The 23,963-nt window shown below is 39.4% G+C and overlaps 1 protein-coding gene across 4 annotated transcripts in view; it reads left to right on the forward strand.

Annotated features, from left to right (window-relative positions):
* Positions 1–23,963, forward strand: part of LOC139952419 (uncharacterized peptidase C1-like protein F26E4.3) — a 39,812-nt gene that overhangs the window by 4,237 nt on the left and 11,612 nt on the right. Inside the window, exons 1-2 of one of the 4 annotated variants that reach the window (XM_071951542.1) lie at positions 6,158–6,291; positions 11,385–11,638. The gene's annotated coding sequence lies outside the window, so the exon portion shown is untranslated. Of the gene's footprint in view, positions 1–6,157; positions 6,292–8,730; positions 8,897–10,925; positions 11,082–11,384; positions 11,639–23,963 lie in introns of those variants that run through there. The other 3 variants (XM_071951545.1, XM_071951544.1, XM_071951543.1) reach the window with 3 other exon arrangements.

Consider the following 23,963-nt stretch of genomic DNA (forward strand, 5'->3'; position numbering starts at 1 on the left):
TTCACAGAGTAAGGCCGTGTCCGAATTGGCGACTTTGGCTACAGCTACGTCTAGATCAGCGCGTCTGTCAGACGCGCGCGCCCTAGCCGTAGCTGTAGCCTAAATCGCCAATTCGGACACGGCCTTAGAATACTGTCTTTGACAAAACCCAAGGTGTCCAGTGCCTTTCGTATCAGGCTAGTGTATAATAAGTAACTGATAAAGATGTTTATATAGCAACATACAATAACAAACCTCATGTGTTCGATCGTCTCCGCTCACTTCTAAATTGCCAATTAACATTTCGTAAGAGAATGTTATTGAATGTTGTTTGCATTTCTCTAAAGTGGGTGGCCCTTGGTGATGGTCGACTGCTGTGTTTTGCCCGGGCATTATTGTTCATCTTCCTCAGCGCGGAAGCCTGACATCTTTGGGAGAAGTAAATAGAGACTATATGACCAGACTTGTCATAATATGACAACAGCGTCTTGGCATTTATTTTAAGAGGGAGTCCTAATCAAGGACACACATGACATCTCTCGATTCCAACATTCTCTCGAAACCCATCTCTTCAGATTAGCCTATGCAGATATTGAATGAAATTTTCTTCTTGTTCTTTGACCAGCGCCTTTGAATGTTCTACAGATTTAGTGCGCTTTAAAAATGCTGTATTATTATTATTATTATTATTATTATTATTATTATTATTATTATTATTATTATTATATTATTAATTGCAGCAGCTCATAATTACACGAGGTGAGTGAGGGACACGTTGCATTGGATCGGACGAGTTGGTCTTTGAAAATGCGTTTGAAACCGTTTGTCATTAAAAGCAAATGGTTAGATAGATAATTTAAAGTAGAATATAATGATCCACACAAACATGCCTCGAAATTGCACGGTTTTCCGCTTACGTCGCGAAGAAACACTGTCGGCCATTTTGTGGAGTCAAAATTTTAACTTTATCGTTACTACACAATAAGGCTAGCTTGGCTCATGAAATGTTAACTTGTCTCGTTACACAATTATGTAACATTACGTGACATAGTTCTTAGTTCTTAGACCGCGTCACAATAAATTCTTCCTTGCTACTGATTCTGCTGCTGTTGTTGTTGATTTTGTTTTATTTATTTATTTAAATGATGCAGTTTTTAATTTATGAATGGATAGATAGACTATACCGTTCAATGGATCTTTGTCATCATGTTACTTGATAGGTCTATACATATCTCACAAACAATTACAATTTCTTTTAGGACAGGTTAAAGCCATTGGACCCTTTCGGTAAACAGTATTGTCCAAGGCCCACACTTCGTTTATCACAACTTCTATATCAAATAACAAACCTGTGAAAATTTGGGCTTAATCGGTCATCGGAGTCGGGAGAAAACAACGGGAAAACCCACTCTTGTTTCCGCACGTTTCTCCGTGTCATGACATGTGTTTAAAATAAGTCCGTAATTCTCGTTAACGAGAATTGATATTGTTTTACTGTTTTCTCAAAAAGTGAAGCATTTCATGGAATAATATTTCAAGAGAAGTATTTCACCACTACCATCTGTAAACCCTGGTAGTTATTTGTAAATCTGTGAACTTTTTTTTTTTTCTGTACCGAAAGGGTCCAATGGCTTTAAAGGAATCAAATGTGATAAATTGTGTGACACTTGTCAAATTTAATATTTTACTACCCGTACCCCATGCAAATATTTTACCAACCACACGCTATTCAGCAAAAACAACGGGACATTTGTTTTTTGGTCAACTTAAAAAGAAAATGTAAAGATGTTTATAAAAATGAAGTCATGCCTACGAAAATCATTCGTCCATGCGCATATAAGGGGTGGGGACGGGGGGGGGGTGGGTAATCCTTATAGTTGGCGACCTACTTACCAGCTCAGAAAGTCATTTAGGCTACCTTTAAACGACCCCAATGACCCTCTGACGTACTTTCATAAGTGCATACCCCCTTAGACTGAAATATTTGTGTTTAACACAAACGATTCGTTATCTAACAATCATCAAACTCCAACATACCTTTTAAGTCTCTCACTTGTTTACTTCCTTTGGATAAAAAAAAAATGGATTTTGACAATGTCTGGCATTTTTTTTCTTCATGTTTGGGATCCATTGTTGATAACCTGGTAAACCCTTTTGAGAGAAAACACAACAACATTACGACTGGGTCCATAGGTATACTTAGTCATTGTAAAAGCAGGCTGCGGAAACCTTTATAACCTTGTCCAGGGTACGCATTCACCATGGGTTGGTATGATTCATCAAGTATGATTCATAATTTTTTTTTTCCTTCTGTAGTTTGCCTTAAAGGCAGTGGACACTATTGGTAATTACTCAAAATAATTATTGGCATAAAACCTTACATGGTGATGAGTAATGGGGAGAGGTTGATGCTATAAAACTTTGTGAGAAACGGCTCCCTCTGAAGTGCCATAGTTTTCTAGAAAGAAGTAATTTTCCACGTTTTTGATTTCGAGACCTCAGATTTAGAACTTGGGGTCTCGAAATCAACCACCTAAACGCACACAACTTCGTGTGACAAGGGTTATTTTCCTTTCATTATTATCTCGCAACTTTGATGACCGGTTGAGCTCAAATTTTCACATGTTTGTTTTTTGATGCATATGTTGAGATACACCAATTGTGAAGGCTAGTCTTTGACAATTACCAATAGTGTCCACTGTCTTTAAAACACTATTATACACTAAACACCTTTTAAAGGAACACGTTGCCTTGGATCGGTCGAGTTGGTCTTTGAAAAGGGTTTGTAACCGTTTTTTATAAAATGCATATGGGTAGAAAGATGTTGTAAAAGTAGAATACAATGATCCACACAAACATGCCTCGAAATTGCGTGGTTTTCCTTTTACCTCGTCGACTAACACGTCGGCCATTTATGGGGGTCAAAATTTTGACTCCCATAAATGGCCGACCGTGTTAGTTCTCACAGTAGAAGGAAAACCACGCAATTTCGAGGCAAACTTGTGTGGATCATTGTATTCTACTTTTAAAACATCTTTCCAACCATATGCATTATATACAAAACGGTTACAAACGCTTTTGTTTTGACCAACTCGTCCGATCCAAGGCAACGTGTTCCTTTAAAAGGAAATGTATGTATACCGAATTTGAGGTTAAACAATGTTCAACTTTCAAACCTCTAAATAAAGTTTACGTCACATGTCAAACCCGTGTTATTAGATCGTTTATAAATCTCTGCTTTAAATAAATTATTTACCAGTTAGGAATGTTTTGTTGATGAGATTGGACTCGTGTTGACGCAAAATGTTGTCACGTGCTTCTTATTGTCATACAATGGACTTTATTGTGTATAAACGAAGTATTTTTTTCGTTGTCGCTGGGACTTTTTAAATAATAAAGTCTGCAACAACAGACAAACGATTGGCAACAATGTTTCAAAATCCGTCACTGAAAAGCCGTTAGCTTGTATGACTGTGATACATTCAGATGTATAAATTGTGCGGGACGAGAATTTCTGGCGGGAGTCTAAGGTCTATACCGCCGTGTTATTGTCAAGTTTTCCGGCCCTCTCGTGAAATAATGAAAACAGTTTCATATTGACCAGTTTCAAAATGCGGTGGCTAGTTTTTACTACCAAACCTCGATTTGGTTACACTGGTTCAAATAGAGGGATGCAAAGCATAGACCTTATCGCAATACACGGTGGTCTTTATATCGATCAAGTTTGATCGCAAGCTAGACCATCATGCACCACATGTAACAGTTAGCGCTTGCGCCATGGGTATTTGCGAAAAGGTCTATATACAACTCGAAGGGCGCCGACAACGTCCACCAAACGAGAACCATTACTCAATTTTATTCGCAGTATGAAGTCCATATTTGGCTAATCGAGTCTCGGTGACTGCTGATATCGAATTGCACATGTTGAGAAGTTATTTGAAACTCATGCGTCATTCTGACACTACTTGCTGTGACGTCACCATATCTCACACGCCCTACATGTCATAAATAACTCAAATAATATGAGTCAGAAGAAAGAACCAAACAATAATTATCAAAACAAGTTTTATGACGACTACAATAATGTTAATCCATAGCCCTTTAGTTTTCCTTAATGCGTTTTGAATCGGCGCCCACGCAGCCATGACAATTGTATGACCTCTGGCTGACCTCTTCACAGTGAGAGTCTGTAACCTAGACTGGGACTGTATAGCAAACAGCTCCCGACACCATGCTGAAAACTGAACTAATCTGAACTGAGAGGACTTGTCTTATGCTATAATGTACGGAGAATGTGCACCTGGGAAGAGCTGTAGTAAACCAGTGCATGATAAACCACACGTACTCGCATGTAGGCCTTTTTGTGTCATATTCGTCAGAGTCCCTAGATTGTTCCTTTTATTAATTATAGCAGTTTCAAGAAGGGATACGTTCCATTTGCTTCACCCCTGGGTACAGGTTGAGTCATGTTTGTTGTTATTCTCTTCTTTTATTGTTAGCAACACAATCTTTGACGTAATATAACTATAATATTGCAAAACATGGTGGTTATATCTTTGGGAAAACTGCATTTCCCTGTTGTAATGCTTAGTCGTGTCTTTATACCTTCACTAGTAAAGATTCAGTGTTAATCATTAAAAGGAAAAACGACGGAATTGAAGTGTGTTTAAAATTACAAAGATTGCCCGAGTTACATAACTTGTTTTTTTAGTGGCCATGATTCACGCTCGGGTATTCTGCACAGGTGATCACACACGCACGCAGCTCTGTTTTGCAGTCACTGTGTGGACATTCCTTTAAAAATCCTATTCTTCAACACTGTAAAAAAAAAACTATGTGGACGTGTGTAAGTCCACACAGTGTTCCAAGTCCCTACGTTATGTGGAATCATTTTGTTCTCAGCTTAACACTTCGTTTTTCGGGGCCCTTCTATTTCCGTCTGTATACCCTTTTCTAAATAATTCCCCTGTAGGATCCAGGTTGATCAATGAATTCCCTTGTGGGGTCCATAGTTCCAATACCCCACAAGGACACTCACGTAAGCTCACACCCACATCGTCACGCACCAATTCCCAATGTATCTTTGCGGGGCATTCTTTTGTTATTTCCTTTGTCCCTGCAGTTAACCTATCCCATAGGATTTGTACAAAAATGTCATTTTGGAGCACCCCAGTCTTTAAAATTCCCCTTTTAATGTCCCTTTTTGATTTGTCCTTGGTCTCTTTTATGGTACCGAAATACTACAGTTTCGTCTCCTCGGAGCTTCTTCGCGCGAAATCTAAAGTGACACGCATGCGTACCGTTGGCTTTAAAATGGGCTGGGTCTCTGAGTGTTCCAACCCCACCCATCAATTCCTAGCATTACAGAAGGATGATAACACGTCAGAATCAATCTTCCACAAGCCCCTCTAACACAAGTCTGGTCCCCTGTCTTTATCCACATGGGTTTACAAGCACAGGTGTTGGTTACACAGAACCAGCATTATTATTGGATACAACGTACATGTATTACACTACATGTACATCCATATAATGAACGTTTGGTTTGTAAAAGTGTACGTAGAATTTGACTGCGAAATGAATGCGAGATCAACGGTACCTCCGTACCACGTGACCGACAGGATCTTGACGTAGGCTCAAGGGCAAAACTCTCGGGCGTAACTCACGCGCCTCAAAGTATGACGTCAGATGTTCAGGCTACTCGGACACCTGAACATATTAGAATATTGTCCCTGACAAACGCTTTATCGTACTGCACTGTATAATATGTACACTTAGTTCTTTCAAATGTCACTAAAAGAAAAATATACCAATCATTGTGGGTGGGCGCGGACACTTGGGATGAGAATCTGAAACAGCTAGCCAGAATTTAAAGAACTTGTCGCAGCCACACCCATGCATTGCTGGCCTCTTGGAATTCTATCACGACCCCTCACTTCAACCAACTTCACCAGTAATCGATATCCCCAACGAATAACGCGTACACTGTGGGGGTGTCAATACGTCATTCTCGATGGATGAATACTAATCACAAACAAGCGTACTCCCCAAGTAACACTGGTATCCATCTAATAATCCATGCTACCTCATCGATGTGTACCATCGAGGTGACTCCCTAGTCTGCTGATATAAAGTAAGATATATCAACAGAGCACCTGGTCTTCATTCGGTAGATTTTGTGACGGGCTGGTAGGCGATGAACATCAAACTTCACTGTCAGATACAGTGACTTCTTTTCTTTACCAACGTCTTGGAACTTTACTCATTCTGAATTTTTGGATGTGGAATAACGAACAGTGTATTTGGACTGTGGTATGTATATCCAACCTTGTTTTGTTTCACTTTACTGAGAAGGTTTCAATATTAAAATCCAGCTTGTATCTAGTTGCAAGTTGTAGCTAAGTTTTGGTTTCTCTCTTTTCATATTGTCGTTTCATAGCGAACTCTGCGCTTTTAAAGGTACTGGATACTATTGGTAATTACTCAAAATAATTGTTAACATAAATAAATTCAACGGAAATAAAACATTGTGAGAAACGCGGCCCCATCTGAAGTATTGTAGTTTTTGAGGAGACGTCAGCTGAGGTCTCGAATTCAAGCACCTGAAAGCACACAACTTGTGCGACAGGGGTGTTTTTTCTTGTATTATTCTTTCGCAACGTTGACGACCAATTGATACACCAAGTGAGAAGACTAGTCTTTGACAATTACCAAATGTGTCAAGTGTCTTTAAGGAGACGGGTATCAAGACCAGGATTCGAACCCACATTTTGTTTATATCGATTGCCGCATGGAAATAACCCTTCACCTCGAAAAACAAATCACAATCGTTTCCCCAGGTTTCACCAAAACGGGATCCACTTTTTTTAGATGATGGAAATTTCAGAGGCTGGTTGATTGATGTGTTTAGTGAACACTTGAGGATGAAAATAAGTTTACTTTTCCCAAGTACTAGTGAGTGATGTACAATGCTACGGAAGCAGTTAAATAAACAGTAGTTTAAAGCGGTGCACTGATTAAATAAAATACCACAAGCACTGATAGTTGATTGGCAAGTATTTTAAGCTGTCCGATCAACAAAATGCTTCTTCAATATCTCGTAATCTGTTGAAAGATTTGCCGGGGTTTGGTTGTTCCTCGATATGCAAGCTCATTGACTGACAGACATGGAGAGAGAGTGGCGGTGCCTCAAACTAGACTCGACATGCTAGTCCTTCGATCTCAATCGAAGTGTCGTGGCCGAGCGGTTAAGAGCACCGAATTCAAACTCTGGTGCTTCTGATCAGCAGAGTGTGGATTCGAATCCCCAGCCGTGACACTTGTGTCCTTAAGCAAGACACTTGACCAATGCTTCGTCCTTCGGATGGGACGTTATTAAGCCGTTGGTCCCATGTGTTATGTAACGCATGTAAAAGAACCCAGTGCACTTGTCGAAAAGAGAGGGGGTTCGCCCCGGTGTTCCTGTTCCGATCGGCAGCAAATTGCGCCACAGCATCTTGTAAAGCATTACACGGTAGATTACAATAATAATAATAATTAAATTATTAATCACGGGAATCGCTCAATCGTTTTTTTTTCTTTTTATACGCACCTGTGCCTAGTTCATAGAGCTGCTGAAGCAGTTTTGCTGAACACATTCCTGCTAAGCAGAAAATTAGCAGGATACCAGTCAGAAATGGTGCATGGTATATGTATGGCTGGTAGCCTTTATACTCTGTTAAGCACAATTTCGTTGTACTTAGCTTGTACTTTTGCTTAAAGCCATTGGACACTTTCGGTAAACAGTATCGTCCAAGACCCACACTTCGTGTATCACAACTTATATATAAAATAACGAACCTGTGAAAATTTAGGCTAAATCGGTCATCGGAGTCGGGAGAAAATAACGGGAAAACCCATCCTTGTTTCCGCACGTTTCGCCAAGTCAAGACATGTGTTTAAAATAAATCCGTAACTCTCGATATCGAGAACTGATATTGTTTTAATGTTTTCTCAAAAAGTAAAGCATTTCATGGACTAATATTTCAAGAGAAGTCTTTCACCATTACCTTCTGTAAACCCTGTAAGTTATTTGTAGATCTGTGAACTTTTAGTTTTGTTTCTGTTCCGAAAGTGTCCAATGGCTTTTAAAGCAGCTATATAAAAGTTAGGGCCTCGGCGTAGCTTCTAATGTTCTGTTGTGGTGTTATTATGTGGCTTGGGTTCTGCCGCCTGACTATTTCTGTCAAAGCAAATTCAATGTAGAAGAATCGTCGCAGAAAAATTAACAGCTAGTCACAGTCTTCTGGCTCTTTCTGAAATCCTGATTGGTTCACGTTTACAAAGATGATTTCAAGTGTGAAATAGAAGTAGTTTCACGTGGTTGTTTTCCGGAATCTTCATAATGAATATTCATAACGGGGTCATGACCTGTATACGTCACCTCGTCAGCAACTTTAGACGTGTGGACAAGTCGTTGAATCAGCTCCACGCGGTAAGATAGTCGAGTTGTAGTTGTAGCGGAACTGCTGGCTCCCCGGTTTCTACCATCGGGCAGCCAGCGGTTCGCGCGAGAGCAGTGATCTCGCGAGAGCACCGCTACAACTCGACTATCTTACCGCGTGGGGCCGATTTAACGACTTGTCCACAAGTCTACAGCAACTGCCATCTTATCACAGCATGGAATAGTCGTAGGGTTTCACGTTGGGTATAAACAGAGCGCAGGTTTTCGAGGGTGGGGAAGGTTTCAGCTGGACCGCAGGCTTTGGTTTTGACACCTGGCGAAACGGCTTGATTGTGTTTTGATTTGGATGTAACGGAACCCGCTAGTTTGTGATATGCTTGTCCCTATCTCTAAATTCCTTCCTCCATGCTCTAACCTGACACCGTACGAGGACCGGTGAGTCCCTCGCCTGGGAGTCGGTCCAGTTCTTGGGAGGTGAGTGATGGCCCACTCGGACAAAAATGCTATTCGTTGCAGTTTTACTCAAAACTTTGTCAATATGCTGTAGAATTGTCTAAAGTTTGTGCATTTTATTTTAAATATATAACGAAGTATTAACTTCGATGAGATTTTGGTTTAAAGACACTAGTGTCATTATTTGACAAAGTACTAGTCCTAGGAGATATTAAAAACGTATGGCTAGTTCTAAGTTAAGACGAGTAACTCGTCCTAACTCGAGATAAGACTAGTTCTAACTTTTTGTGAAATCCACCCTGGCAGGACATGCCGCCCGAAGATGGCACGGATAACAGTCCAAGATGGCGCCGGACCTGGTGTTACGTCATGTACGTCATTGAATTGATAACTCATTAGCGTCTGCAGGCTTTCAGGCTTCATACATTGTCAAGAGATTTATTATTTTGTTTATTTGTACTTCTCAGTAGTGAAAAACAGAATCTCGTTTGGCAGAACCTTTTTGCATTTAATTTGCCTGTTATCTAAAACCTGTTTGATTGTTATTATTTGGGGGGAACTCGACATAAATGGCAGAAATAAAATGGTCCTGACAATTCAAATGAGGCCTTCTCAAGGTTGTTCCCAGACATCGACTCTGAATTCTAGCTGATTTGAGAAAATATTTACAAACATTTCCCCCCAAAAAGGTGTCGCGCCTCTCTACAACCCAGACTTGCGGGTGACGTTATAGACTCGTAGACAAGCCGTTAAGTTTGTCGCAATCCTGCTCTTTGTATCGAGCTAGCGTAAAACACCGTCACACTAAAACTACGATATACATTTCAACGACTCGTCTAAACGTCTAGTTCCGTATATCGAGCTTTGTTTTCATGGTCGACGGACCAATATACCAAGACATCGTTCTTAAATGACGGGGAAGTGTTTTGAAATGCCATATGTCAATTGTTGATGTCTGTACTCACAAGCAAGATCTTCAACATTGAACTTTCTGTCTTCACAAGTCAAGGATACAGACTAAAATGTCAAAATGACGAACAGGTGACCCAATCAATCACTGCAATTGTAACTTTTCCAATCAATGTGAATTATTATATATTTTCTGTTTAAGAAAACTAAACGTTGCAGAGTATTTTGGATGAGACACATCTTCAGCAAAAGACATTCTACAAAAATTAACAAAGGTTGTCGTATACGATTTGTGTTATTAAAGACACTATTGGTAGTTGTCTAAGACCAGTCTTCTCACTTGGTGTGTCTCAACATATGAATAAAATAACAAACCTGTGAAAATTTGAGCTCAATCGGTCGTCGAAGTTGCAAGATAATAATGAAAAAAAAATCACCCTTATCACACGAAGTTGTGTGCTTTTAGATGCTTGATTTCGAGACCTCAAATTCTAAACCTGAGGTCTCGAAATCAAATTCGTAGAAAATTAATTCTTTCTCGAAAACTACGTCACTTCAGAGGGAGCCATTTCTCACAATGTTTTATACTATCAACCCCTCCCCATTACTCGTCACCAAGTAAGGTTTTGTGCTAATAATTATTTTGAGTAATTACCAATAGTGTCTACTGCCTTTGAGTTAAAAGAGTGAAAAACACCGTTTTGTCCCCCATGGGGGATAACTTTTTTTGAGTGAAAGACGGGAACTTTCAACTCGATTTACAGTGAAGTTCGTTCCAATTTCACTCAAAAAGAGTGACACAGATTGACTTTCAGTTTCAAAAAGAGCGAAATTGACACCACTCGGAGGACAAGATAGTGACATTTCCACACATCAAAAGAGCAGAAAAATTATTGGTACATGCACTTGCCCGCCCATCAGCGTACAGCAATGCCATAATATTGTTAAGGTCCCTGCCTGTTAAAAAACTCCTGCCAACATCTTGAGTCCAACGATTCGCTCCGAGCCACATCTCGTTGGTGGTAGGTATTACTAACATGACCTTAGACAATGGTTCATCGTACACACGCTGTAACCAAACCTTCGTCTATTTTGGGCTTGGCTTCGGGTGTCTTCATAGCTCTGTGCCTAAATTCGGACCAACGTCGACGACAGTTTTTCGTTTCTTCACACGCGGAGTATTTCTCCCTCTCCTCCGTGATGTGGTGGTGCTTGCTAGTGAATTCGACCGGGGGCATTTGCGCTTGATAGTCCCTCTGCGTTTGGAGCTTTGAGACGAGATTCTCCCACCTTTTCGGTACATTGCTTCATCAAAATCAGAGACAGCTCCGGTTTAGTTTTGACTGGAGACATTTTTGCTGAGTTGCAATGTGTAGACAAACTCTAGTTTTCAGGTCTACTACTTTGTTAATTTTAGAAGGCTGTTGTCTGGCCAATATTGCCAGACTCCTATCAGAACAATCATCCATTATCGATATATAAATGTGATAGGCCTTTTAATATTGTGTCAACATTAATGTGTATTATCTCATGAAAATCTTATAATCCATATTATTTTGTTCAAAGCTCATCCAAACTATTTTCTCTTCATTCTTGACAGGATAAAGATTCTGGACGGCCATTCTTCGTTTTGGGGTATTTTAGTCTTCTTTGACTGCTGTGGCAAGGACATCGGGTGTTTTGGGCGTCATTGACGGTATCTGCTTATATTCTTTCAAGACACCTGTGCTGTGTGGGATCAGCGGGATTTATAAAGTCAAGGTCTGCCGTTCTTTGCCGTGTGGTGCCCGCGAGGTGCTCCGTCGTCTGAGAGGGGGGCGTGTTGGTTCACTCTGTTGGGATCAAGTCTTTAAGGTATGTGCTCCGTTCTTCTTGTCACAAAATAAATACCCACTCTCTGGTTCGATTATGGAAGAGCAGTTTCGAAATCTTATTCAACCAACCTATGTATAGTGTTACTCGAAACCCACGATTATACTCATATAATGTCTTCGTTGGTTTGTTCAGTTGACCACAAATATTGTATAAATATTACCATGTCAATCTAATTATAATGTATCTTGCTTTTCTTAAAAGCCAATGGTATTTGTTAAAGGCAGATGGACACTATTGGTAATTACTCAAAAAAAATATTATCATAAAACCGCTCTTGATTACGAGTAATAGGGAGAGGTTGGTAGTATAAAACATTGCGAGAAACGGCTCCCTCTGAAGTGGAGTAGTTTTCGAGAAAGAAGTAATTTTCCACGAATTTGATTTCGAGACCTCAAGTTTAGAATTTGAGGTCTCGAAATCAAGCATCAGAAAGCACACACCTTCGTGTGACAAGGGTGTTTTTATCTTTCATTGTCTCACAAATTCGAAGACCGATTGAGCTCACATTTTCACAGGTTTGTTATTTTATTCATATGTTGAGATACACAAATTTGCAGGCTAGTCTTTGACAATTACCAATAGTGTCCACTGTCTTTAAAACTCGAAATATGTGTAAGCAAAACAACTTACTTTGTAACGAGCAACGGAGATCTGTTGATAGGATAAAATAATGTGCTGAAGTAACGTATGACTTCTGAGAAAGAGGTAATTTCTCACTGAAATATTTGAATCAAGGAAAGACTTCAGGCCCTGAAACCTTTCTTGGGAATCTTAAATCACACAAACTTGTGCCACTAGGTTTTTTTTTCTTTCATTATTCTCTTGCCACTTCATCGACCAATAATTTAGCAATTTCTTTTTACAAAGTTGTTATATTATTTTTATGATGGGACACAACATGTAAGAATACTGGTCGTTGACAACTATCTAACGTGTCCAGTGCCTTTAACAATTTGTTTCCAATATTGTTCAAAAACAAAATCATTTATATGTAACCCTTATAAGATGGTTAAGAGTTTATTAATTCATCTGTATAATATACCGTTCTGAATACGTAATCTTAATATCATATCTGGGTTTCATGCATTCCTTGAGGCCTAATTCCGGGCAATTTTGGTCGTCTTGCTCCTGAGCTTGACACGAACGAATTTCCTACCGGCACGGCCTCCCCGCTGGTTCCACCAGGGCACTTGGTCGGGGGCCTGTTCACAGATCTTTAGTCTCCCATTTCGTCACAGATCTCTCTCTCTCACCGTCGGGGAAATTCCAAAATTAATAAGGAAAATACTCCTGACCTCAAGTTATGAATTCCTTTCAGGATATTTGATACTTTGTTTTATTTTATGTTGATTTTCCTATATGTATTTATATATGATTGTATATTTGGTTTGCGGTAACACCATGTGTATCTTACTGATGGGTAGATTATGCTCTTTTGAACATGCTTTCTCCAGAAGACGATTGGAGCATACTGATCGAAACGTCGAGTTGAAATCTACGGTTCTTTTCAGAACTATCCCAACTCCTTGAGAGATTATCATTACATGGTGTTACCGCAAACCTTACTATATCGTATTTCCACCATGCAAATTTTCAAATCCTACTTGTTTTTAGAACTTTTCTTGCTTTCTTTTCTACTACCGCGGAATAATAATATATTATTATTATGTTATTTCTTGTCAAGGAATGCCTATTCCAAACTAAGATTGAGATTGAGCTGAGTTTTGATTGAATTGAGACAGTGAGAAGATTTTTGAAATCTTGACAGCTTGTGTCATAGGTTATTGGAAAAAAATAACTTGAGACGGTCCCTGTGTGGTCGTTGGTTTGTTTGTCCCTAGGTCTGTTTGTCTGTAGTTTTGTTTTACTTTTCCCTCGCCTTGATCCACCTCGGGCTCGGCATATTTGTTGCAGAGGTTCTAGATGTCAGCGTTGACACTATGGTTACATTTTGCTTTGAGAAATACCGGCTCATAGTTTATAAAAGCATATTTTTCGGTTTGGGCTGTTGTGACAACCCTATTATTGTTGGTTACCTTCGTTCGTCAGATCAAAGGTGGCATCTTAGAATGGAATGGCTACGGATGTAGATCGGGTGGGGTGTTGGTATTTTTTTTGGTTTTAGTTCTAAGTTTGTTTTCCCCACTATTGATGACGCAGACACCCAAACAAAAATACACCACTTCGTCAGATTAACGTGCCCAACTTGTGGTGAGAAGATTTGAATTTCAAACATGCAAATACACATTGCCACCACCACAACCAAAACCATATACGCTTTTAAGGTAGGCCTACATCTTGAACAAGATGAATGGACCCCCCATGGCGAATCCAAACCCGTCGCCCAATCACTTTTTAACCACCTTCTTCCGAAAAGACCATGCAACTTTTGCGCGTTTTTACGATAATGGCTTTGACGTAGAATACTGTCTAAATGTAAAAAGAGTGAAAAACGCCACTCTTTACATTTCGAGCCGTCCTCCATACGGTTCTTCAAAAAGAGTGGTTGTTATTTCACTCTTTTAGAGGGGTTTCACTCTAGGACAGAGTGAACAATCACCCCAAAAGATGCAAACTTCAATCTAAAAGAGTGGAAGACCACTCTTCAAAGAGTGCTTTTCACTTAGAGTATGAAGGAAACGAAATTGCGCACTTGAAAGGTGCACAATGATTGCGCACTTAATTTGAATACATGTTTATCAGTCCCGTATCGGGTTGCGATTGAGTTATGTTGGGGTTCAACCGATGTCACACCTGTGCAGCTGAAGCTTCGAGTATCTAATCATTTTATTGTTTTTAAAGATTGATAAAATTTGATTAAATCAAGCTTTTCATCCTTGACCCGTCTCTCATCGTTATCTGGTTAGATTTGGCTTTATTCCCTTTGGAATTTGAGTTGTTGGATTTTGATAAATGGAAGATGAAATCAGAAATTCGTTCGATGAGTGTTTCAACAATGCAAATGTTTGTCCTTAGAGACAACAGTATATGCTGAAGACAAATAAGTATACTGTTCGAAACGTCGGGACCACACCGGCTCTTACGGAACGACTGTAAAGCAAATAATACATCACTTTTTAGCCCCAAAGTTTGAATATACTTTAGATTGTGTATTCCTATATTCTTCTTCCTGTTTGGACATAATATGCGCTCCGGATTTTCGGAGATATCTCAAAAACGACCCTTTGAAATGCCGTTTTCATGGGTTAGATTTATTAATATATATACATTCGAACGGTTAAAAACAACCAAAGGTATGCTTTGCCTTAAAGGCAGTGGACACTATTGGTAATTACTCAAAATATTATTATCATAAAACCTTTCTTGAATACGAGTAATGGGGAGAGGTTGATAGTTTAAAACATTGTGAGAAACAGCTCCCTCTGAAGTGACGTAAATTTCGAGAAAGAAGTAATTTTCCACGAGTTTGATTTCGAGACCTCAGATTTAGAATTTGAGGTCTGGAAATCAAGCATCTTTAAGCACACAACTTCGTGTCATCGTGCGGTGCGACATGGGTGTTTTTTCTTTCATTAATATCTCGCAACTTCGATGACCGATTGAGGTCAAATTTTCACAGGTTTGTTATTTTATGCATATGATGAGATACACCAATTGAGAAGACTAGTCTTTGACAATTACCAATAGTGTCCAGTGTCTTTAAACGCATGGGTGTGACCACAAGTTTATTGGAAATAGTGAAATGTCCTCTCTAATAATAGATAGGCTACGTAAACAAGACTTTAGCTTGCGGCGTAGGTCTGTCTACTCGGTTGTCAGCGCCCACAGTCGACCCTTCTAGCACCCGTTTACCCCGGCACGCCCCCCACTTACTCGCCAAGTCCATCAAATGTACTGTGGAACGTAACTCTTTTTAAAGGAACATCTGCCCTTTGATTTGATGTAAATGGAGTTTCTCGTGAACTGTCAAAGTTGTCCGAAAAACAGTTATTATGCATCGTGTTTTGATTTAATAGCATTCCTATAATATCCTCTATTAGAAGTTGGAAATGTGTGAGTTCGTGTACCCACAAAATTCCAAACTTATCAGCGTTTGTTGTCCACGTAGATTCAAACATGGCTACTACTTCTTCGGATTTATGTGCATTTACATCCATAAAGATTTATAGAAACGGAACTGTGACGATTTGAGCTTTCTCGGTATAAGGCGCCTTTTTACGACACATTGTTCCATAGTTTCAAAAAGCATACGACAAACATTTTCATCCAAGCATTTAAAGCTTCGAATCATACAAAGTTATGAATCCTTTTTTGATTTGGAGTGCAATATATCGTATGCAGTGACGTCATCACGCCGCCATCTTTTAGAGGTGAAACGAAGATGAAACAATGGAAACCTGTACATGTACGCTAGATGCACCGCACAGTGGGCCAATGAACAACCTTCTCTTGAGGGCGCTCTATATTAAAATGACGTCACGTGCACTACAATGACCCCCAGGTCACAATAATTAGGCGCAGTTTTTACACCGCAGCCCTTTTGTTGGGCTCTAAGAACGGTCCATAATAGAATAGAGGGCATACAAATTCATAATGAGGCAAACTCTCTGTTTTTCCCCTATTTAGTGGGATGTACACACACATTACATTGTGAAAGCCTTTAATTGTATTCAATTAGTGGTAAGACATCGCAATTTTAAATTTGTTTATTTGTATTTCTAATAGAATACCGGTTTCTAAGAATCACACACACTGTTTTCCATTGGGCATACTTTGCGTGAGAAAACGCTACCTCTTGTTTACCTGACGATTACTATATCGGCGCATAATGTCTCTTTAATCGGCTCAAGAGATCTTCAAGTTTGCATATTTTTGGCAATTGTTCACCGTTTGGTGCAGGCAGTTCAAGCACTCTGCTGATAAAAATCAACAACATTCCATCATGATTGCTATAATGTGATTGGGGTACATCGGGATTAGAGTTGACTTGTTCAGGTGATATTGCCTGCTCTTTAAGCCCATTGCACTAACCATGCTGCCCTCCTCCTGAACTTTAACGGCAAATGGATAATAAAGTCATTCAAGTTATGTTGAAGGTATATTGTATTGAGTCATGAGTCAAGCGTTATGCATGGAGAGAAAGTGTTTGTTGTTGCTGCTGTTGTTGTTGTTGTTGTTGTTGTTGTTGTTGTTGTTGTTGTTGTAGTTGTGTTTTTTGATATTGCTGCTTGGCATAATCTCTATGAAACTCTTTCGGTTCGACGTTTCTTACATTATTGGTAAGTACTCACAAATAATTTTGAGCATAAAAACCTGAAGAGCTGCTGATAAGTATAAAACATTGTGAGAAACACTAGCTCTAACTGAGTAACATTGTTTTTGAGAAATAGGTAACTTCTCACTCAAATATTTAAAAGACTTCAGGCCCGAAGCATTTTGTTATGCAACTGAAAGCACACACATTTTGTGCAACAATGGTGTTTTTTCTTTCATCGTTCTCATGACCACTTGAGTGAACATTTTCACAGATTTGTTGGTGTATGCATATGATAGGGTGCGAGATAATCGGTCTTCGACAACTACCAAAGGTGTCCAGGGGTCGATTTCACAAAGAGTTAGGACTAGTCCTTAGAGATATCAAAGACGTACAGCTTGTCCTAAGTTAGAACGAGTAACTCGTCCTAACTCGAGATAAGACTAGCCCTAACTCTTTGTGAAATCCACCTGCCTTTAATTAAAGACCTCGGTTTGTGTCTCACCGCATCGGCGTCGTTCGGTCAGAAATTGAGTCCATTTCTCAGGAATTGGTAGTTTGATGAGACTATTAAAAGCTACCAGTTTAGGAATTTTATTCCTTTAAGAGTAGGGTCGTACTTTTCATCCAATGAAACAGTGAAAACAAACTGTCTTATGTTTGTCTTGGCACAGTAGAATCTCTCTGAAAGCATCAAGTTCACTGCCTTCAAGTGCTGAGTGTTTCTGCTAATAATAATTTCCGTCACAGCTGGGTACCGTGCTTTTCAGGTTTACTGACCCCTCAACATTAACCCATAGAGATAATTGAAAACACTGGTTCCCCAAAGAACAACAGAATGTGCGGAGACAGGGCACCAAACCTTGTTATGAAATAAGCAGCTGACACGTGTGTATGTCAAGAGATCAATTTTTCGTTCACTGAGTTGTTAAAGGCACATGGCCCGTTTGGTAATTGTCAAAGACCATTATTCTCACTTGGTGTACTGTGTCCCAGCACTGTGTAACAATAACACCTTTAAAAAAATCTGGCTCAATTGGGCACAAATTTACAAGATAATAGCGAAAGAAAAAAACACCCTTGTTGCACAACTTTTATATGCTTTCAGATGCCTCATAAAAGACTTCAGGAAGTCTTGTAATATTTGAGTGAGAAATTACCTCTTCCTACAAAACTACGTTACTTCAGAGGGAGTCGTTTCTCACAATGTTTGTTACTATCAACATCTCTCAATTGCTTGTTACGAAGTTATTATGCTAATAATTATTTTGAGTAATTTCCATTAGTGTCCAGTGCCTTAAGATATTGGGCATCTGGTTGGGAAAGTTATTCTTATTTTTTTTTTACCAAAGCACAAGGCAAACTGTCCGGGTAAATTGTTTTAAATGATTTTGGTTTGAACAAAAACATATTTAAGTAGGATTTATAACTTTGCATGGTGGAAATACGATAATGGAAAGGTTTGCGGTAACACCATGTAATGGCTATCTCTAATGAGTTGGGGTGGTTCTAAAAAGAACCGTTGGTTTCAACTCGACGTTTCGATCAGTATGCTCTGATCTTTTCTGGAGAAAGCCACATTTACTAGAGTGGGATTCGCACCAACGACTCTGGGTTTAATTGCGTGCTCTACCAACTGAGCTATTTAGCCCAATGTTGGCAGCCTACCTGTTTGTCAATGTCTTTATTCAGGGGTGCCATTCAGCATCCATGCAATAGTAAACTACCGTGTATCCAGGGATCACACCCAAGTTTAACAACATGGGCATCGGCAGCCAGGGGATCACCTTTACGATTGAAAACAAATTTCCTGCAGCCGATTTTACGAAACCTTAGGATTAATCCTAACTCGAGTTCAGACGAGTATAACCCGTCCTAACTTAGGATGGGTTTAATGCGTCCTACGTATTTGGATACGGGACTGAACCCGTCCTAAGTCCTAATAAAATCCTAATTTAAGTGTTCGGTGAAATCGACGGCTGCTGTTATATTTCAAAGTAAATAATTATTGCAATCCCCACCCGATGATGATTGTAACGGTGTATGATTTGAAGCTTTTGTATGACGTCACGTAGCTCGGTAACATCCAAATATGGTCATCGGAGAAAAACAAATACACAAGTGTTTTTCAAACGCTTGTCATGTCAAATTACTAGTGCGATTTTGAGGTACATAACTTGACCGACCCTGAGTCGACACGTTTGAATTTGACTCAAAATATAAATCAGCATAAAAACTTACTTGGTGACAAGCAATGGAGAGCTGTTGGTAGTAACACATTGTGAGACCTAATACTCCCTCTGAGGTAACGTAGTTTTGGGAAAAGGGATAATTTCTCTTTTAAAATTTGAATCTGAAAGACTTCAGGCCTGAAGCCAATGTCAACAATGTTATTTTTTTGCAACTTCGATGGCCAATCGAGCCCAAATTTTCACAGATTTGTTATTAATTTGTTGGGATACACCATACACTAGGTGAGAATACTGGTCTTTGCCAATTATTAAACGTTCCCAGTGCCTTTAAAAAAAGTTATATCAGCGAAATAATAACGTGGTTAGAACATTTTTGTCCCAAATGAAATGTCCGGGACAGTTACAATAAACTGAGGTGACGGATGTCAAAATTCCACGGCGGGACTACTCGTCACAACAACCCCCATCCCCCGAGGCGATGACACCCACCAGTCCTCTCGGAGGGAGTGTCAACAGTCGAACACAAAGGTCTTATTTTGATCAGCATTGGCTTGTCGTAGACTTTTCTCAAGGCTAATCCATCTTGTTTCCCTCAACTCAATGGTAGGATGACACGGGTCGCACTCATGCGACGTTGTTCGTGGCCTGTGTATAGACTACTTTCAAGGCTAATCCATCTTGTTTGCCCCCTCAACTCAATGGTAGGATGACACGGGTCGCACTCATGCGACGTTGTTCGTGGCCTGTTATAGACTATTTTCAAGGCTAATCCATCTTGATTTCTCCCCAAGCCAAGCTGTGATGTCATGAGAGTTGCATTCATCATACTTGTATCGTGGCAACGGAACAAGTGTATAGCTAACTGTATGGTATTGTTTTGAGTCTTACAAAGGTTGATTCTGAAATATTTTAAATAGTAAAGCAAAAATCCCTTGTTGCCGTTTTCGTTCAGGTAGCTCTTTTAAAAGGTAGCAAATGGTTGCTATATATTCTCTTTTTTTTCTCTTGTTGACCAAGGAAGCGATGTTTTAAAATGGAACCCACATCGGCTGTGCGCCAGTCCTCCGAAATAACCCAATAAAAAAAAACCAGGCATTGTCCACACAAAAGGAAGTTAAATGGAAATAAAAATAAAACGAGGAAACGAGAAGAGCGAATGTCATCGTTTTGTGTCCTTTTCCCCGTTTTTAAATTTATTTATTTTGTAGACCTTTTTCAGATGTGGAGCATCTATGTATGTTCATAATTGTTGCTAACTAAATTGAATTTGATGGTTGTCTTCAAAAGATATACTTTTCTAAAGATCTGTTTTCACCTGGTTGCATTGTCTCTAGTGCATTTATTTCTCTGTGAGACCTTTTGAAAATGTCAAGTTGACGGAGCATCTGAATTCTGTCCTCCATTTTATTTTCATTTTTTCTCTACTTTTGACCGGTACAAAAGAATCGCTATTTCTCGTTCACTCCATCACGCTGTGTTTTGTTTTCATTTGTGCTTAACGTCCTACTTAAATTCACCCTAACGGGACAAATCTTGTGTCCCGAGTTCTTTGTGTGTAGTCAGAAACATCAATCAGACTTTGACATCATAAAATTGTCTTGAAGACTAGAGAGAAAATCATACTCTTCATTTTTTTCTTTTTTTTCCCTTCTTAACAATTGCTTTAAAACATTTGTCATGGAATAGAAAAAAATGAAAAGAAACACATATAAGTCACGGCATGGTTCTACTGAGGAGCAAAATAGTTTGGTTTGCATTCCGTCCAATATTTCGTAGTTTTTTGACATTGCGCTATGTATGTAAGAGCTGGTTGTATTATTTATTTATTTATTAGTATCTTTTGAATGAATACCAATACGACCCAATGCGTTGTGTGGCTTTGTGTCATTCCAAGATTGCATAAAAAAACCCTAATGGGGCTCAAATATTGCAATTCGTATGTTTCATAAGAGTCGGATGTTTAACCTACTTATCAAAAGTTTGTTTTTAAGAAAATATACTCGGAGTCTTAGGGCCTTGTCTCGCGAGGCAACCTTTGCAGGGAACTTGGCGGCAATTACCTGCCTTGTATGATAAAGGGCCAATTGGAAGCACGTGAGTAATTTCTTACCATCCCCAAGAGAAAAAATTATTAATATAATAATAATACCAAAACTTGTATAGCGCCCTAATCATGTGTAAACATGCTCTAGGGCGCTGAACATGGAAAAATAGACAAACTAAAACATAAGAAAATACGGAATTATAACAACGGGAGTAAACATTCTTAAAAACATTCAACAACAAACTTAATCAATAGAAATCCTGAAGTATTAAAAATGCAATTAGGTCTAAAAAATCTCAAATACAAAACATTGTTACACATTGCAAACATTCAAATGTGAATGCCTTTTCGTTTTGGAGACTGCTAGGAACTGGTTGCCTGTAAATTGACTCGTGTGACATGACCCTCAAAAGGAATGTTTCAGTTGTCGAGAGGTGATGAACTGTGTTCTGAACTTAACGAATGTTGTGACTATCAAGCAAGTTTCATCCAACAGTAAATAAAATTAAGGAAATGCCATGGCAGGTGTTTCAAGTCTTGTACAGAAAGCTCATTTCAACAAGCATTAACATTGATGTTTTCTTCTGATTTAAAATTCGATGTAATATTCCTGTCCCTGTTAAAGCGAGCAGCTGTAAAAAGAACCGGCCCCCAGAACCAAACAATCACACAGGAAGCAGAGTGATCGACGCAGCTCCATAATGCTTCATCCTCTAACTCTAGTATTGCTGGGTTGGAGTTTCAATTTTGTTGATGAGGCATTCAGAAGGGGGAAGGGAAATTTCCCGTACAGAGTGGACCTGATTGGCTTTAACCGTGGTTTCTTTCCCTACATTCCTGGACAGGGTCAAATACCCACCTCAGACCAGAGGAAGGGTGTTCAATCCCTACCCGATTACGGTGGTTTTCCATGTACTTGGGATTTTCCTTCCACACCTAAAACTGACAGTTTCGTCATCTTCTCATGTCTGTTGTGGAGTCTGTGCAGTTAGGTGTTAGTTTTTGTATATAAAAATGACAACAACAAAAACATCAATAACAACAATAATGACAACAACAAAAACAATATCAACAAAATAGCAGGCTTTATGTAGAACCAGCACCTCATGGTAGTTTCAGTGCTTGAACCAGGGTTTAGGATACCAGACCTCAGTTGTGCAGAAAATCTTCTGGTATCCCCATTCAAACCAATATGACCAAACTGGCGCTTGAAAGGAAAATAGTCTGGCTACTTGTTCATACACCGCAATGAGTTTTTGAGAACACTGTTAAACGCAGGGTGCGCACCAGATGTGCAAGTGTCGCGTATGTTTGAAGGTTTGAAATTGGCAATGTTGAAATTACAGCATTGCATCAACTGGCGTCAGAAATGTTTCGAATGCACGTGTTCCAGAATTTCATCGCCTATAAAGGTAGCTCGCAGCCATGTATTCACCAATACTATTTTGCTTTTCAACTCCCCAAGGCATACTAATTTTTTCAATTTTCTCCTGAAAATTTGATTGATCTGACACCTGTCACTTTCCGGGACAGACAAAAGACATCAGAACTTGACAGGTCTCTTTTCGGCATTGTGACAAACCCTGTGGCCCATATAACAGGACACAATGTCACAGTTCAAGCATAATTGATTGTGTAAGACACCGAATAAAACAACTTCCTAATCGCAGAGTTTGGATTTGTTAAGCTTCGCAATTAACACGGAATGTGTAATAAACCTCACTCGATTGACTTCTCGCACTTCAAGGATAATTTTTACAAGAGTAATGATGCTATATAGGATTTGAGGCATTGCATGGTGAGGTATCAATGTATATTTGGTTTGCGGTAACACCATGTGTGTATCTACTTGCCAGGTAGAGTTTGTTCTTAGAGAACTGTCTTGCTTTATTCTACTACCGCGGAGTGGATAGTCGGAGGTTCGGGAGACTTACCAGGGAGGATGGTATAGAAAATAGACTGGACTACAACTTTAGCTTATTGGATCGTAATTAACTGTACTGCCGCGGAGTCCGTTCTAAATTGGTCTCAACGTTTCGACTAGCTTGCTCTAGTCATCGTCAGTCTCCTGGCAAGTAGATACACACATGGTGTTACCGCAAACCAAATATACAGTTATGCTATTAAGCAAAATAGCAAAAGGTGTTTTTGAAAAAGCTAACATAAATTATTACATATTTGAGTTTCTGTCCACTTTCCCGTCAAGAATGTTAGGTACAAGATTTATCAAAAGCACATCATGGTATCACAGGGCTTCTTCTGGAACTGTTTACCCACAACTTGAATGTAGGATACCATGCTTAGCATGACAGAGTATGCTAAAGGTAATTAGGGCGTGGTCCAGCGTGTACACATATTCTCAGCCCAGTAGAGATTGGACTCCAAAATGAGCTGGTGGAGCGATTGGTCTTGACGTCTCGACGTATTATCGACAGTAGTATACCGTTAAATTCCAGTTCGACATTTTGAAAAGCAAATTAACAACTAAGCCAATTTAAAAATGTATAATTTGTAAAGTCCGTTTTCTGCTGATACTATAGCTGTACACAATTGAGTAAAAACAGATCGACCCCAGAGTAAAACATTGCACATTTTTGCTATATTTCAGGGGTTTCGGGGCATCTATTACGTCCAATGCAACATCCTCATTGAGGAACAGCGGCGCAGTAATCGCGTTGTCTTGATCATAGGGCGTCACCTTGGGTTACAAAGTATCCAAATTCACGCGAGACTTATACCTCCTATGGTCTATTACACTGCAATGGATGCTCAAAATGTCCATCCATTCATATGGTGCTATATTAGTCACCTCGCTCAGTCAACGCATCGTGAAATCAAGGTGACAGTCACACA

This window comes from Asterias amurensis, chromosome 20 (assembly GCF_032118995.1).
Source record: "Asterias amurensis chromosome 20, ASM3211899v1".
Taxonomy (NCBI): Eukaryota; Metazoa; Echinodermata; class Asteroidea; order Forcipulatida; family Asteriidae; genus Asterias; species Asterias amurensis.